Below are 14,702 nucleotides of genomic sequence, written 5' to 3' on the forward strand. Positions count from 1 at the left end.
CAGGATCCTGGCAGTCAAAATACCAACGCCAGAATCCTGACAACCTTTAGATTCCCGGCGCTGGAAGTCCGAGAGAGCCAGGAGACCGACCCCGGAATCCTGACAGCTGGCATCACAACCGTAAGTATAGCTTGTGGGTTATGTTTAGGACCAGGGGAGTGGGGGTTAGGTTTAGATGCCAGATGGGGGTTAGGGTTATGCAGCGGGGAGGGAGGGTTAGGTACCCCTGGGGGCAGGGTAAGGGTCAGGCTGTGGGGGATGGTGGAATAGGTTTAGGCTATAGGGATGGGGGTTAAGTTTAGACACCTCCAGGGGGTGGTTAGGTTTAGGTTGAGAGAACAGAGGGTTAGGGGATAGGGGAGTGGGAAAAACAGCCCACACTCACCCCTGTCAATCTTTCATTCATCAAGATACCGACATCAGTATTATGACCGCCAGGATCCCGTAAGCCAACATTTCATACTGAACCTTTTACAGGGTTAGTCACTTTCACCTTTAATTTTTGATCTAATAATTGAACTACTGGCAGCTAAAATCTGTCAGAATCCTGATATTTACAGAATTAAAGTTGGTAAATCAAAGAAAAATTTTACACTATATGCAGAATATGTACTGTTGACTTTTTCTGATCTGGTCCTGTCCATTTGACCCTTCTACAGGAAATTGTTCATTATAGCGGTCTGGTCATCCAGATGTAAACTTAATCCTCACAAGACTGAAGTTCTTGAGTTTTCTCTTTCAACAACTGGAAACTAGATCTAGTCCAACACTTATCTTTCACTGGCACTTCAGTTATTCCAGGTCAGTTTTACCCAGTGGTGCAAGTAGAAATTTTTTCTTAGAGGTACCGATAGTAAAATGGGTGTGGTCACGTGGCATGAGGGGGCGTGGTCACACGAACCTAGGGGAGTGGCTACATGACAATAGGGGCATAGCAACATTGGCCCTCATTCTGAGTTGAAAGCTCGCTAGCTGCTTTTAGCAGCAGTGCAAACGCTAAGCCGCCGCCCTCTGGGAGTGTATCTTAGCTTAGCAGAAGTGCGAACGAAAGGATCGCAGCGCTGCTACAAAAAAAGATTGTGCAGTTTCTGAGCAGTTTGAGACTTACTCCTAGCTAACGATTACTTCAGACTGTTTAGTTCCTGTTTTGACATCACAAACACGCCCTGCATTCGGCCAGCCATTCCTACGTTTCCCCAGCCACTCCTGCGTTTTTATCCGACACGCCTGCGTTCCGACACGCCTGCGTTCTTCCACACACTCCCCGAAAACGGTCAGTTACCACCCAGAAACACCCACTTCCTGTCAATCACTCTGCGGCCAGCAGTGCGACTGAAAAGCGTCGCTAGACCTTGTGTGAAACTGCATTGGCTTTTGTGAAAGTACGTCGCGCGTGCACACTGCGCCCCATACGCATGTGCAGAATTGCCGCTTATTTACCTAATCGCTGCGCTGCGAACGAAAGCAGCTAGCGATCAACTCGGAATGAGAACCATTATGCGGCACACCGCAATGCTTATTACACATTATGCCACACACCGTAATGCCCATTACACATTATGCCAGACACCGTAACAACCCATTACACATTAATCCACACACTGTAATGGCCATTACACATTATAGCACACACCGTAACGCCCATTACACATTATGGCACACACCGTAATGCCCATTACATATTATGCCAGACACCGTAACACCCATTACACATTATGCCAGACACTGTAACGGCCATTACACATTATGGCACACACCATAATGGCCATTACACATTATGGCACACACCGTAATGCCCATTACACATTATGGCACACACAGTTATGCCACTGGCACAATTTTACAAAAATGCCCCTTATAAATTATGCCCCAGCGATGGGCTAGTGATACTGCATACCACCACCATATTTCTTAATGGTACTCCGTACCACCACATACCACCCTGCTTTCAGTACTGATTTTCCCCAACATCTTTGTAATATTAGATGAGACCTTTACCACCACTGTTGATTCAGGAAGGTATCAGGGTGTTAACTGATGTTCTTGACTCTAGTCGTTGCACCTACCCTGACCAAATTTAAGATACCATTAGTCAATTTGCTTATCTCCATGTGTTACATTATGTTACCTCTCTCCATATTCACTTTATCAGTAGTCCACTGACCCCTCTTGAAATTTGTGTCTTCATAACCCTTTTTTGAAGAAAATGAAATTGGTTCTTTATAATTTCTTCTCCACACCCAAAAGCCCATTACTCCAAACCATGAGCTTCAGTGGGACGGGAATTTGGAGAGGCTTCCAGAGTCTTCTATCTCCCTTTTGGTGAAGGAAAAAGCATATACGATAGGTGGCATCTGGTACCTACTAGATTACAGAGAATGTATGGCATTATCTTGTACAAGTGCAGGAGGGGATGTGGTTGTGTGGGCTTGTATCTACCTATCTTTTAGTCTTGTCCAAAAATTGATCAATTCTGGTCCAGAGTTGCTCCTGTCTTCTCTTATGTTCGAAGTACTGATATCCAAGTCACCTTTTCTCTTTGACTGCCCACTAGATGGTTTGGATAAGTATGCTGACAGATCTTTAATGCTGCTAGCTGTTTGATTGCTGGACATTGAAAAGTGGGTAACTCCCTGTTCCATTCTTCTGATGGCAGTAGCATCCCGACATAAGTAACCAGGCTATCAATAATTGCTAGGGGCCTGACCTTGTGTATGGTGGCTCTGGGACAACAGCCCTTGACGCCCTGCATTAATCGAGTCCTGGTGTGCTGGATCCCAGGGAGAGCTCCCCAGGCATATGCTTACAGATTGTGGAAAACATCAGGGACAGTGCAGTACCAATACGGTATGCCATACAATCTCATACCGACACACTTCAAGTACTGGCTGGAATACCACTAGTCTCCCCTAATTCCATCAGGGCGGCCTTCTGCAATATAAAATATCTTCAGATTTGTTTGATATAATCAGAGGACTTACCTCTTAGCTGCCCTCTATCTTACACAAGCATAATTTCTACTAACTTGTGTACTCACCGTCATCAGGATAATGAAAAGATTCTGTATCTACAAATATTCCTTTGCAGAACTGTGTTCTCGAATGACTAAATACATCTACATTGGAAGAGCAACAAAATATAACATTACCGAGCAATTATACTCTAGGCCACTGGTTTCCAAACTTTTTTGAATCACGGCGCCCTAGAATATCAGAATTTTTTTCACGGCACCCCTAGGCCAAAAATGTCTTATTCAGAAATTTAGAAAGAAATATTACATTAAGTAGATCGCGTTTATATGTCATCCTTAGGGTCAGTTGTGTGTTGAGGGACAAGATTTGCATATTGACCATGAATAATTTGAATTGGTCCTGGACCACCAACCCAGGGCACCCCTGCAAGTGTCCAGAGGCACCCCAGGGAGCCACAGCACACAGTTTGGGAAGCTCTGCTCTAGGCATTTTCAGGATATTAACTATTATGGATACTTCTAAGAAAGTATGTTTCTGCTGCGGGATACACTGGGCTCCACAAGTCTGGACAATGGGGTGTAGAGTAGGATCTTGATCCGAGGCACCAACAGGCTCAAAGCTTTGACTGTTCCCAGAATGCACAGCGCCGCCTCCTCTATAACCCCGTCTCCCAGCACAGGAGCTCAGTTTGTCAGTTGGTGCTGCAGTAAGCAGGCACTTAACAGAGGGGCTTTTTATGAGGTAAAAAGTGAAGACTTCAAGGGCTGCAGCTCCAGCTCTCCCCAGCGGCGCTGTACACTCCCGAGCCCTGGTTGCCGGGTACCTACAGCGGAGGCTCCGGTTTACTTCACGTTAGGCACACACGGCTGGGGCTCTCCAGTATCACGTGGCCGTGCTTCGGGAGGTGGTAAGTGGGTCCCGCTCGCGGGACCCGGTCTTTATCGCGATCCAGCGCGGTCCGTTGGAGACGGGCCGCGCGCGCTGGCGGTGGACACTGTGGATACAGGCGATCCCACTAGATCACCAGGGCATGGGCGCAGGTCAGGTTTTCTCTTAAAACCGATTTTAATATCGCCCACAGTACCCGGTGGTTTTGCCAGCAAGGGGGATAAGGCTTAGACCTGAAGCCCCTCCCCCATCCCCAGGGCGCCATTTCCAGCAAGTGTTCCAGCCCTGGAGCTGCATCTCTGTCTTTTCCTCACTCCCTGTCAGTGTCTGCGGCGCCATTACTCCTCAGCTCACTGTTCCTGGGACTGCTTGGGCAAATCCTCCTATGTAAAGCCGCCTGGTTGTCAGCGCTGTGCCTTTACATGACACTTAAGTATTCTACCTGCCTTTTTAATCAGTGTTAGTTAAGAAAGAGTGCATTTAGTCAGGGGTTTATATTACAATTACCCTGTGATATACATCCAGTTTCTTACTGTGTAGTGTTATCTATTGACTATATAGCTGTGTAAGCTAGTCCAGTGCAGTATTATTGTCAGTAATAACCTCTGCATTGTACAAACTGTGACTATTTGTGTGTGCATTGATAGCTGAGTGGTGTCCATCTCGTGTCTTTCACTCAACTTGCTATCCCTATATTCTATAACCTGAGGGGGCTTGGTGCGTCAGGTGTTATTTAATATAGTATTTTCACAAATATATACTGTATTACGTATTTTTCTCTGTGATTTAGTCACCATATCTCTCCTTTATCTCTGCTGGTGCTGACTACACTGAGCAGGGGTTTGGGTTTAGGGATATAGTGCTGCTAATAATTGTACTGTGTTACCTCATACTGCAAGTTATATCATGTCTGCTTCTGAGGGTAACGGTTCTGGGGCGGAACACACTGCTGGTGTTGCTGAAGCCACAGGCACATATGGGGAGAATATAGCAGCTGTGGGCTCTGGTTCTGGGGGCTCCTTGCCCCCCAGTGGGACTGTGGCAACAGAGGCACATACTGACCCTCCGTGGGCCGCTTTTTCCACGCTTCTGCATACGCTAGTTCATAAACTAACACCCCCTATGGGACCCCCAATGCCGGTACAACCGTATGTGGTCCCTGCAGCTAACCCGCCGTGGGCGGACGATTTATCTGCTCAATTAAAGAAGTTGAACCAGTCCCTGACTACAAAAAAGTCTGACCAACGCTCGCCTAAGTCCAAGAGATCCTCTAAGCGAGCGCTCGTCTCCTCACAATCCACTGCTGTCACTGACACCTCGTCTGATGAAGACAGCACATACACTGACCCCACGTTCTGACTCAGATACGGCTGATGGGGAGGGTAGTTCAAATGTGGTTGTTCCTGATCTTTTGGAGGCTTTTAAGTTAATTCTGCAGATTACGGATGATCCCGAGCCATCCGTCCCTCCTAAGAAATCAGATAGGTTCAAGCTTCAGAAGGTGATTAAACAAGTTTTACCTCACTCTGACCACCTAGTGGATATACGTCAGGAACCCTGGCAAAGCCCGGGTAAGAAGTTTGTGCCTCAAAAGAAGATGCTGGCTCGCTATCCCCTCGCGCCAGAGCTACTAAGAATTGGGAAACGCCTCCTCCAGTAGACTCACATGTGGCTAGGATGGTGGTTTCCTCAGCTCTACCTGTCACTACCGTCACGTCTCTAGAAGAGCCTACGGATAAACGTGTCAAGGGTTGTCTAAAAGCGATTTACACCCTCACGGGTGCTGCACAAAGGCCCACTATTGCAACTACATGGGCGGCAGAGGCTATTGAAGCATGGGCCTTGGAGTTAGAGGCTGAAATCTCCTCTGACCATGCTAGACAATGCTTGTCATATATTGTCACAGCTTCTCGCTATATTAAAGAGGCGGCGTCTGATGCCGGTATCCTAGCAGCCAAGGCCTCTACTACATCAGTCCTGGCTTGCAGGATATTGTGGCTGAGATCCTGGTCTGTGGATCTGGACTCTAGAAAAACCCTGGAGGTACTCCCTTTCATGGGGGATATTCTGTTTGGGGAGGACTTAAATAAGATAGTGGCTGACTTGGCTACTGCCAAAACTGCCTGTCTGCCTAATACAGCTCCTCCTTCTGTGTCGAAGGCCAAAGGCACGTCCTTTCGCCCCTTTCGTCCTTCAGGTAAAGCAAAAGGTCAGGCGTACCATAAACAGGCCCGCACTTCCAAACCTGGTAAGCCGAAGCCCAAAAGAGCCTGGGCTGCCCGTCAGCCAGCAGCCAAGACCGATAAGCCTGCCATATGATGGGGCGGGCCTCCCCCTGGGGGATCCCAGGATGGGGGGTCGGCTTCTAGGGTATACCCAGGAATGGTTGAAGACAACATCAGATACCTGGGTACGGGAAGTCGTCACTCGAGGTTACGCCATAGCCTTCAAAAACCGACCCCCTCATCGATTTTGCCAGACAGACGTCCCGTCGGACCAGACAAAGGCAAACACTCTGCATTCGGTGGTACAGACCCTCCTGGACACAGGAGTTGTAGTACAGGTGCCTATTTCTCAGAGGGGCCGGGGGTACTATTCTCATCTGTTTTTAGTCCCGAAACTGAATGGATCCTCCCGGCCCATTCTCAACCTCAAGGCACTGAACAAGTTTGTGAAGGTATCCAAGTTCCGTATGGAAACCCTTCGCTCTATAGTTCTGGCCTTGGAACCTGGGTACTACATGGTCTCCCTGGACATACAGGATGCTTACCTGCATATTCCTATAGCAGTGTCACATCAACAATACCTGAGGTTCGCTATTGGCAACCTCCATTACCAGTTTCGGGCGTTACCTTTTGGTTTAACAATGGCTCCACGAGTCTTCACCAAAGTTATGGCGGTGATGACGGTGGTACTCCGCCGTCAAGGGGTCAGGATACTGACCTATCTGGACGACTTGTTAATCCTGGCAAATTCCCCAGATCTTTTCCTGCGTCATCTGGATATGACGGTCCAGTTTCTACAAGCCCACGGGTGGCTCATCAACTGGAAGAAATCCTCCCTGGTCCCTGCTCAGAGCATGGTGCATCTGGGAGCGCTGTTGGACACTCACAACCAGAGGTTGTTCTTGTCTCAGGAGAAAGTCCTGAAACTTCAGGACAGGATTCGTTGCTTCCTTTCTCGTTCGCAAGTGTCGATACATTCGGCAATGCAGGTGCTAGGCCTCATGGTGTCAGTATTCGACATGGTGGAGTATGCTCAATTCCATTCTCGCCCCCTCCAGAAGCTGATTCTAGCCAAGTGGGATGGCCTGCCTCACTGGATCAGGTCTCACATGATCTCTTTGACTCCGGAGGTCCGTCTTTGGCTGCTCTGGTGGCTCCTGGCCCGACAATTGTGCAGAGGCCATCCCTTCTGGATATCCAACTGGGTCCTGTTGATGACAGATGCCAGTCTTAGAGGTTGGGGCGCGGTGCTGGAGCAACACTCCCCGTCAGGGTCGGTGGACCAAGGAGGAATCTCTCCTCTCGATCAACATTCTGGAATTGCGGGCGGTCTTCAATGCGTTGAACCTAGCATAGCATTTGATTCAGAACCGTCCTGTTCAAGTACAGTCGGACAATGCCACCACAGTGGCTTACATAAATCATCAAGGCGGCACTTGAAGCCGTTTGGCAATGAAGGAAGCCTCACGGATTCTACATTGGGCAGAACGCCATCTACCGGCAATATCAGCAATATTCATTTCGGGACTCCTGAATTGGGAAGCAGACTTTCTCAGTCGTCAGGACATGCATGCCGGCGAGTGGGGCCTCCATCCAGAAGTGTTTCAACTCCTCGTGGAAAGGTGGGGTCTTCCAGATGTGGATCTGATGGCGTCTCGACACAATCACAAGGTTCCGGTCTTCGGAGCAAGGACAAGGGATCCTCAAGCAGCATTCGTGGATACGCTGGCAGTGCCGTGGAGGTTTCGGCTGCCGTACGTGTTCCCTCCGGTGTCACTCCTGCCCAGGGTAATTCGGAAGTTCAAGCAAGAAAAAGGAAATCTGCTTCTCATAGTTCCGGCGTGGCCCAGACGGCACTGGTTCTCAGACCTGCAAGGCCTATCGTCAGAGCGTCCACTTCTACTTCCACAACGCCCAGACCTCCTCGTTCTGGGCCCCTGTGTCTACCAGGACCTAGCCCGGCTGTCTTTGATGGCGTGGCTCTTGAAGCTTCCGTCTTAAGAGCTAATGGTTTTTCTGAAGAGGTCATTAAAACTATGTTGCGGGCCCGGAAACCGCCTCTGCTCGGATTTACCATCGGGTCTGGCATTCCTACTTTGTTTGGTGCGCATCTAACCATTATGACGCTTCCAAGTTTAGTACAGCCAAACTTTTGGCTTTTCTACAGCAGGGCCTAGATTTAGGCCTGCGTCTGGCCTCCCTCAAGGTTCATATTTCTGCCTTGTCGGTGTGGTTTCAGAGAAAAATTGCGACCTTACCTGATGTTCATACTTTCACTCAGGGTGTGTTGCGTATCCAACTTCCCTATGTCCCGCCTGTGGCTCCTTGGGGCTCGTCGGTGGTTTTGGAGGCATTGCAGGAGCCTCTATTTGAACCCCTTGGTTTAGCTGACCTTAAGTTGCTTTCCCTTAAGGTGGTGTTCTTGCTGGCTATTGCCTCTGCTAGAAGAGTGGTTTTCTTCGTTCCACCTTAATCAGGAGATTGTAGTTCCAGCTTTTGTCTCTCCTGATTTGTCTCCCAAAGAGCGGTCTTTGGATGTGGTACGGGCTCTCCGTATCTATGTGAAGAGAACTGCTTCTATTCGAAAGTCTGATTCTCTCTTTGTTTTGTTTGGATTTCACAAACATGGCTGGCCTGCTCACAAGCAGACCCTGGCCAGGTGGATTAGAATGGTGATTGCACATGCTTATGTGAAGGCTGGTCTGTCAGCTCCTGTTCACATTACGGCCCATTCTACTCGGCCTGTTGGACCTTCTTGGGCGGCCCAACGTGGTGCGACCCTTGACCAATTGTGCAAGGCGGCTACGTGGTCCTCCGGGAACACGTTCATAAGGTTCTATGCCTTCGATACTGCCGCTTCCCAGGATGCTTCCTTTGGACGCCCGGTTCTTGTGCCCGCTACAGTGCGTCCCTTCCCATAAGGAACTGCTTTAGGACATCCCCATTGTCCAGACTTGTGGAACTCAGTGTACCCCGCAGCAGAAAACGAGTTTTATGGTAAGAACTTACCCTTGTTAAAACTCTTTCTGCGAGGTACACTGTGCTCCACAAGGCGCCCACCCTGACGCACTTAGCTTCTTTGGGTTGATATGGCATTAGCCGCTGACACTTCTCTTGTCGTGAGAGTGTGGTGTATGTGGCTACTAACCGTTGTCGTCTCTTTTCCTGCTACTGCATTGGGCTGGTTAACTAAACTGAGCTCCTGTGCTGGGAGGCGGGGTTATAGAGGAGGCGGCGCTGTGCATTCTGGGAACAGTCAAAGCTTTGAGCCTGTTGGTGCCTCGGATCAAGATCCTACTCTACACCCCATTTTCCAGACTTGTGGAGCCCAGTGTACCTCGCAGAAAGAGTTTTAACAAGGGTAAGTTCTTACCATAAAACTGGTTTTCTTTTTTTTTTCAAATATAACCAATTGCATTGTATATGTATTGCAACATAGGTAATACTATAACATTGTTATTGATGTTAAAGTGTAAATTATATAAAATATTTTAAATCAATCAATATGTTTCAGAATTTGTAGACTAAATCTTATTGTGATTTACCCAAGACTTAAGTTGGTCACTACTTAGTATACAGTGCACTCGGAAAGTATTCACAGCTCTTCACTTTTTCCACATTTTGTTATGTTAAAGCCATATTCCATAATGGAATAAGTACATTTTTTTCCCTCCAAATTCTACACACAATACCCCATCATGGGAACTTGAAAAAACTGTTTTATTTTTTTTAGATTTTTGCAAATTTATAGAAAAATAAAAAAACTAAGAAATCACATGTACAGAAGTACTCACAGGCTTTGCTATGAAGCTCAAAATTGAGCCCAGGTGCATCCTGTTTCCACTGATCATCCTTGAGATGTTCCTACAGCTTAATTAGAGTCCAGTCGTGGAGGCAGTCGCGGGGCGGCAACACTTAATTTCCATGGCGGAGATGGAGCGTTGCGGGGGGCGGACGCGGGCAAACGGAGTGGTGGTGCGGCGCGAATAAGGGCATGTTGGGGTCGTGATTGCGGCAGCTGCGTGACATCATTTGATTGGACATGATTTGGAAAGGCACATACCTGTCTATGGTGGTCATTCCGAGTTGCTCGCTCGTTGCCGATTTACGCTATGCTGCGATTTGTTGCTAAATGCGCATGGTACGCAGCGTGCATGCGCTTAGTTATTTAACTAAAAACTTAGCAGTTTTGCTGTTGATCGTGCGGCGCTTTTCAGTCGCACTGCTGATCGGTGAGTGATTGACAGGAAAGGGGCGATTCTGGGTGACAAATGAGCGTTTTCCGGGAGTGTGCTAAAAAACGCAGGCGTGCCAGGGAAAAACACGGGAGTGTCTGGAGAAATGGGGGAGTGTCTGGCCGAACGCAGGGTGTGTTTGTGACATCAAACCAGGAACTAAACGGACCGAGCTGATCGCAATCTAGGAGTAGGTCTGGAGCTACTCAGAAACTGCAAGAAAATATTTAGTAGCAATTCTGCTACTCTTTCGTTCGCTATTCTGCTAAGCTAAGATACACTTCCAGAGGGCAGTGGCCTAGCGTTTGCAATGCTGCTAAAAGCAGCTAGCGAGTGAACAACTCGGAATGAGGGCCTATATAAGGTCCCACAATTGACAGTGCATGTCTGAGCACAAACCAAGCATGAACTCAAAGGAATTGTCTGTAGACCTCCGAGACAGGATTGCCTCAAGGCACATATCCGGAGAAGGGTACAGAAAAATATCTGCTGCTTTGAAGATCCCAATGAGCACAGTGGCCTCCATCATCCATAAATGGAAGAACCACCAGGACTCTTCCTAGAGCTGGCCGGACGTCTAAACTGATCAATCTTGGGAGAAGGGCCCTAGTCAGGGAGGTGACCAAGAACCTGATGGTCACTCTTTCTATAGCATTTCTCTGTTGAGAGAGGAGAAGCTTTCAGATGACAACCATCTCTGCAGCAATCCACCAATCAGGCCTGTATGACAGAGTGGCCAGACGGATGCCACGCCTTAGTAAAAAGCACATGGCAGACAAAATGCGCCTGAAGGACTCTCAGACCACGAGAAAAAAAATTCTCTGGTCTGATGAAACAAAGATTGAACTCTTTGGCAAGAATGCCAGGCATCATGTTTGGAGGAAACCAGGCACCACTCATCACCAGGCCAATACCATCCCTACAGTGAAGCATGGTGGTGGCAACATCATGCTGTGGGGATGTTTTTCAGCATCAGGAACTGGGAGACTAGTCAGGATAGAGGGAAAGATGAATGCAGCAATGTACAGGGACATCCTGGATGAAAACCTGCTCCAGAGCGCTCTTGACCTCAGACTGGGGTGACTGTTCATCTTTCAGCAGGACAACGACCCTAATCACACAGCTAAGATATCAAAGCAGTGGCTTCAGGACAACTCTGTGAATGTCCTTGAGTGGCCCAGCCTGAGGCCAGACTTGAATCCGATTGAACATCTCTGGAGAGATCCGAAAATGGCTGTGAACCAATGCTTCCCATCCAACCTGATGGAGCTTGAGAGGTGCTGCAAAGAGGAATGGGCAAAACTGCCCAAAGGTACCGTAGGTGTTCCAAGCTTGTGGCATCACATTCAAAAAGACTTGAGACTGTAATTGCTGCCAAAGGTATATCAACAAAGTATTGAGCAAAGGCTGTACATCTGATTTCTTAGTTTTTTATTTTTAATAAATTTGCAAAAGTCTAAAAAATTTTTTTTTAACATTGTCATTATGGGGTATTGTGTGTAGAATTTTGAGGGAAAAAATGAATTTAATCCCGTTTGGAATAAGGCTGTAACATAACAAAATCTGGAAAAAGTTAAGCGTTGCAAATACTTTCCAGATGCACTGTACATAATGGCAAACTGCTCAAATCAAACATTCCTCAGGTGCTGCAGGAGGGGGTTGTTTTAAACAAGAGAAAACAATATAGTTTTTCCCATGCACCCCAAGGGCTATTAGTAACCAAACCTGATTATTATATGGCAATAGAAAATTTAGAGATCTTGGTTACATATATTTTGCAAAATATATGATAAGCCTCCAGGCCACTTCAAGTCATCTCTGTTACTGGAGGTCCCTAATACTAAGAATAAGTGCAGGGTGCGGACTCCACAAAGCTGGCTCAGGCCAAACTCCCCCATGGCAGCACACCATGGAAATACCTAATTGTTATTATTAGTGATGTGCACCGGAAATTTTTCGGGTTTTGTGTTTTGGTTTTGGATTCGGTTCCGCGGCCGTGTTTTGGATTCGGACGCGTTTTGGCAAAACCTCCCGGAAAATTTTTTGTCGGATTCGGGTGTGTTTTGGATTTGAGTGTTTTTTTTAGAAAAAACCCTCAAAAACAGCTTAAATCATAGAATTTGGGGGTCATTTTGATCCCATAGTATTATTAACCTCAATAACCATAATTTCCACTCATGTTCAATCTATTCTGAACACCTCACACCTCACAATATTATTTTTAGTCCTAAAATTTGCACCGAGGTCGCTGGATGACTAAGCTAAGCGACCCAAGTGGCCGACACAAACACCTGGCCCATCTAGGAGTGGCACTGCAGTGTCAGACAGGATGGCACTTCAAAAAAAATAGTCCCCAAACAGCACATGATGCAAAGAAAAAAAGAGGCGCAATGAGGTAGCTGTGTGACTAAGCTAAGCAACCCAAGTGGCCGACACAAACACCTGGCCCATCTAGGAGTGGCACTGCAGTGTCAGACAGGATGGCACTTCAAAAAAATAGTCCCCAAACAGCACATGATGCAAAGAAAAAAAGAGGCGCAATGAGGTAGCTGTGTGACTAAGCTAAGCGACACAAAGGGCCGACACAAACACCTGGCCCATCTAGGAGTGGCACTGCAGTGTCAGACAGGATGGCACTTCAAAAAAATAGTCCCCAAACAGCACATGATGCAAAGAAAAAAAGAGGCGCAATGAGGTAGCTGTGTGACTAAGCTAAGCGACCCAAGTGGCCGACACAAACACCTGGCCCATCTAGGAGTGGCACTGCAGTGTCAGACAGGATGGCAGATTTAAAAAATAGTCCCCAAACAGCACATGATGCAAAGAAAAAAAGAGGTGCACCAAGGTCGCTGGATGGCTAAGCTAAGCGACACAAGTGGCCGACACAAACACCTGGCCCATCTAGGAGTGGCACTGCAGTGTCAGACAGGATGGCACTTCCAAAAATAGTCCCCAAATAGCACATGATGCAAAGAAAAATGAAAGAAAAAAGAGGTGCAAGATGGAATTGTCCTTGGGCCCTCCCACCCACCCTTATGTTGTATAAACAGGACATGCACACTTTAACAAACCCATAATTTCAGCGACAGGGTCTGACACACGACTGTGACTGAAATGACTGGTTGGTTTGGGCCCCCACCAAAAAAAAAAGCAATCAATCTCTCCTTGCACAAACTGGCTCTACAGAGGCAAGATGTCCACCTCCTCTTCTTCCTCCGATTCCTCACCCCTTTCACTGTGTACATCCCCCTCCTCACAGATTATTAATTCGTCCCCACTGGAATCCACCGTCTCAGGTCCCTGTGTACTTTCAGGAGGCAATTGCTGGTGAATGTCTCCACGGAGGAATTGATTATAATTCATTTTGATGAACATCATCTTCTTCACATTTTCTGGAAGTAACCTCGTACGCCGATTGCTGACAAGGTGAGCGGCTGTACTAAACACTCTTTCGGAGTACACACTGGAGGGGGGGCAATTTAGGTAAAATTAAGCCAGTTTGTGCAAGGGCCTCCAAATTGCCTCTTTTTCCTGCCACTATACGTACGGACTGTCTGACGTGCCTACTTGGATGCGGTCACTCATATAATCCTCCACCATTCTTTCAATGGTGACAGAATCATATGCAGTGACAGCAGACGACATGTCAGTAATCGTTGGCAGGTCCTTCAGTCCGGACCAGATGTCAGCACTCGCTCCAGACTGCCCTGCATCACCGCCAGCAGGTGGGCTCGGAATTCTTAGCCTTTTCCTCGCACCCCCAGTTGCGGGAGAATGTGAAGGAGGAGCTGTTGACGGGTCACGTTCCGCTTGACTTGACAATTTTCTCACCAGCAGGTCTTTGAACCTCTGCAGACTTGTGTCTGCCGGAAAGAGAGATACAACGTAGGTTTTAAATCTAGGATCAAGCACGGTGGCCAAAATGTAGTGCTCTGATTTCAACAGATTGACCACCCGTGAATCCTGGTTAAGCGAAATAAGGGCTCCATCCGCAAGTCCCACCTGCCAAGCGGAATCGCTCTGTTTTAGCTCCTCCTTCAATGTCTCCAGCTTCTTCTGCAAAAGCCTGATGCGGGGAATGACCTGACTCAGGCTGGCAGTGTCTGAACTGACTTCACGTGTGGCAAGTTCAAAGGGTTGCAGAACCTTGCACAATGTTGAAATCATTCTCCACTGCACTTGAGTCAGGTGCATTCCCCCTCCTTTGCCTATATCGTAGGCAGATGTATAGGCTTAAATGGCCTTTTGCTACTCCTCCATCTTCGGCACTCGGTGGCTGAATGCCGAAAGTGGCCCGCAATTCTTCGGGCCACCGACAGCATCTCTTGCACGCCCCTGTCGTTTTTTAAATAATTCTGCACCACCAAATTCAATGTATGTGC

This window comes from Pseudophryne corroboree, chromosome 2 (genome assembly GCF_028390025.1).
Source record: "Pseudophryne corroboree isolate aPseCor3 chromosome 2, aPseCor3.hap2, whole genome shotgun sequence".
NCBI classification, from domain to species: Eukaryota; Metazoa; Chordata; class Amphibia; order Anura; family Myobatrachidae; genus Pseudophryne; species Pseudophryne corroboree.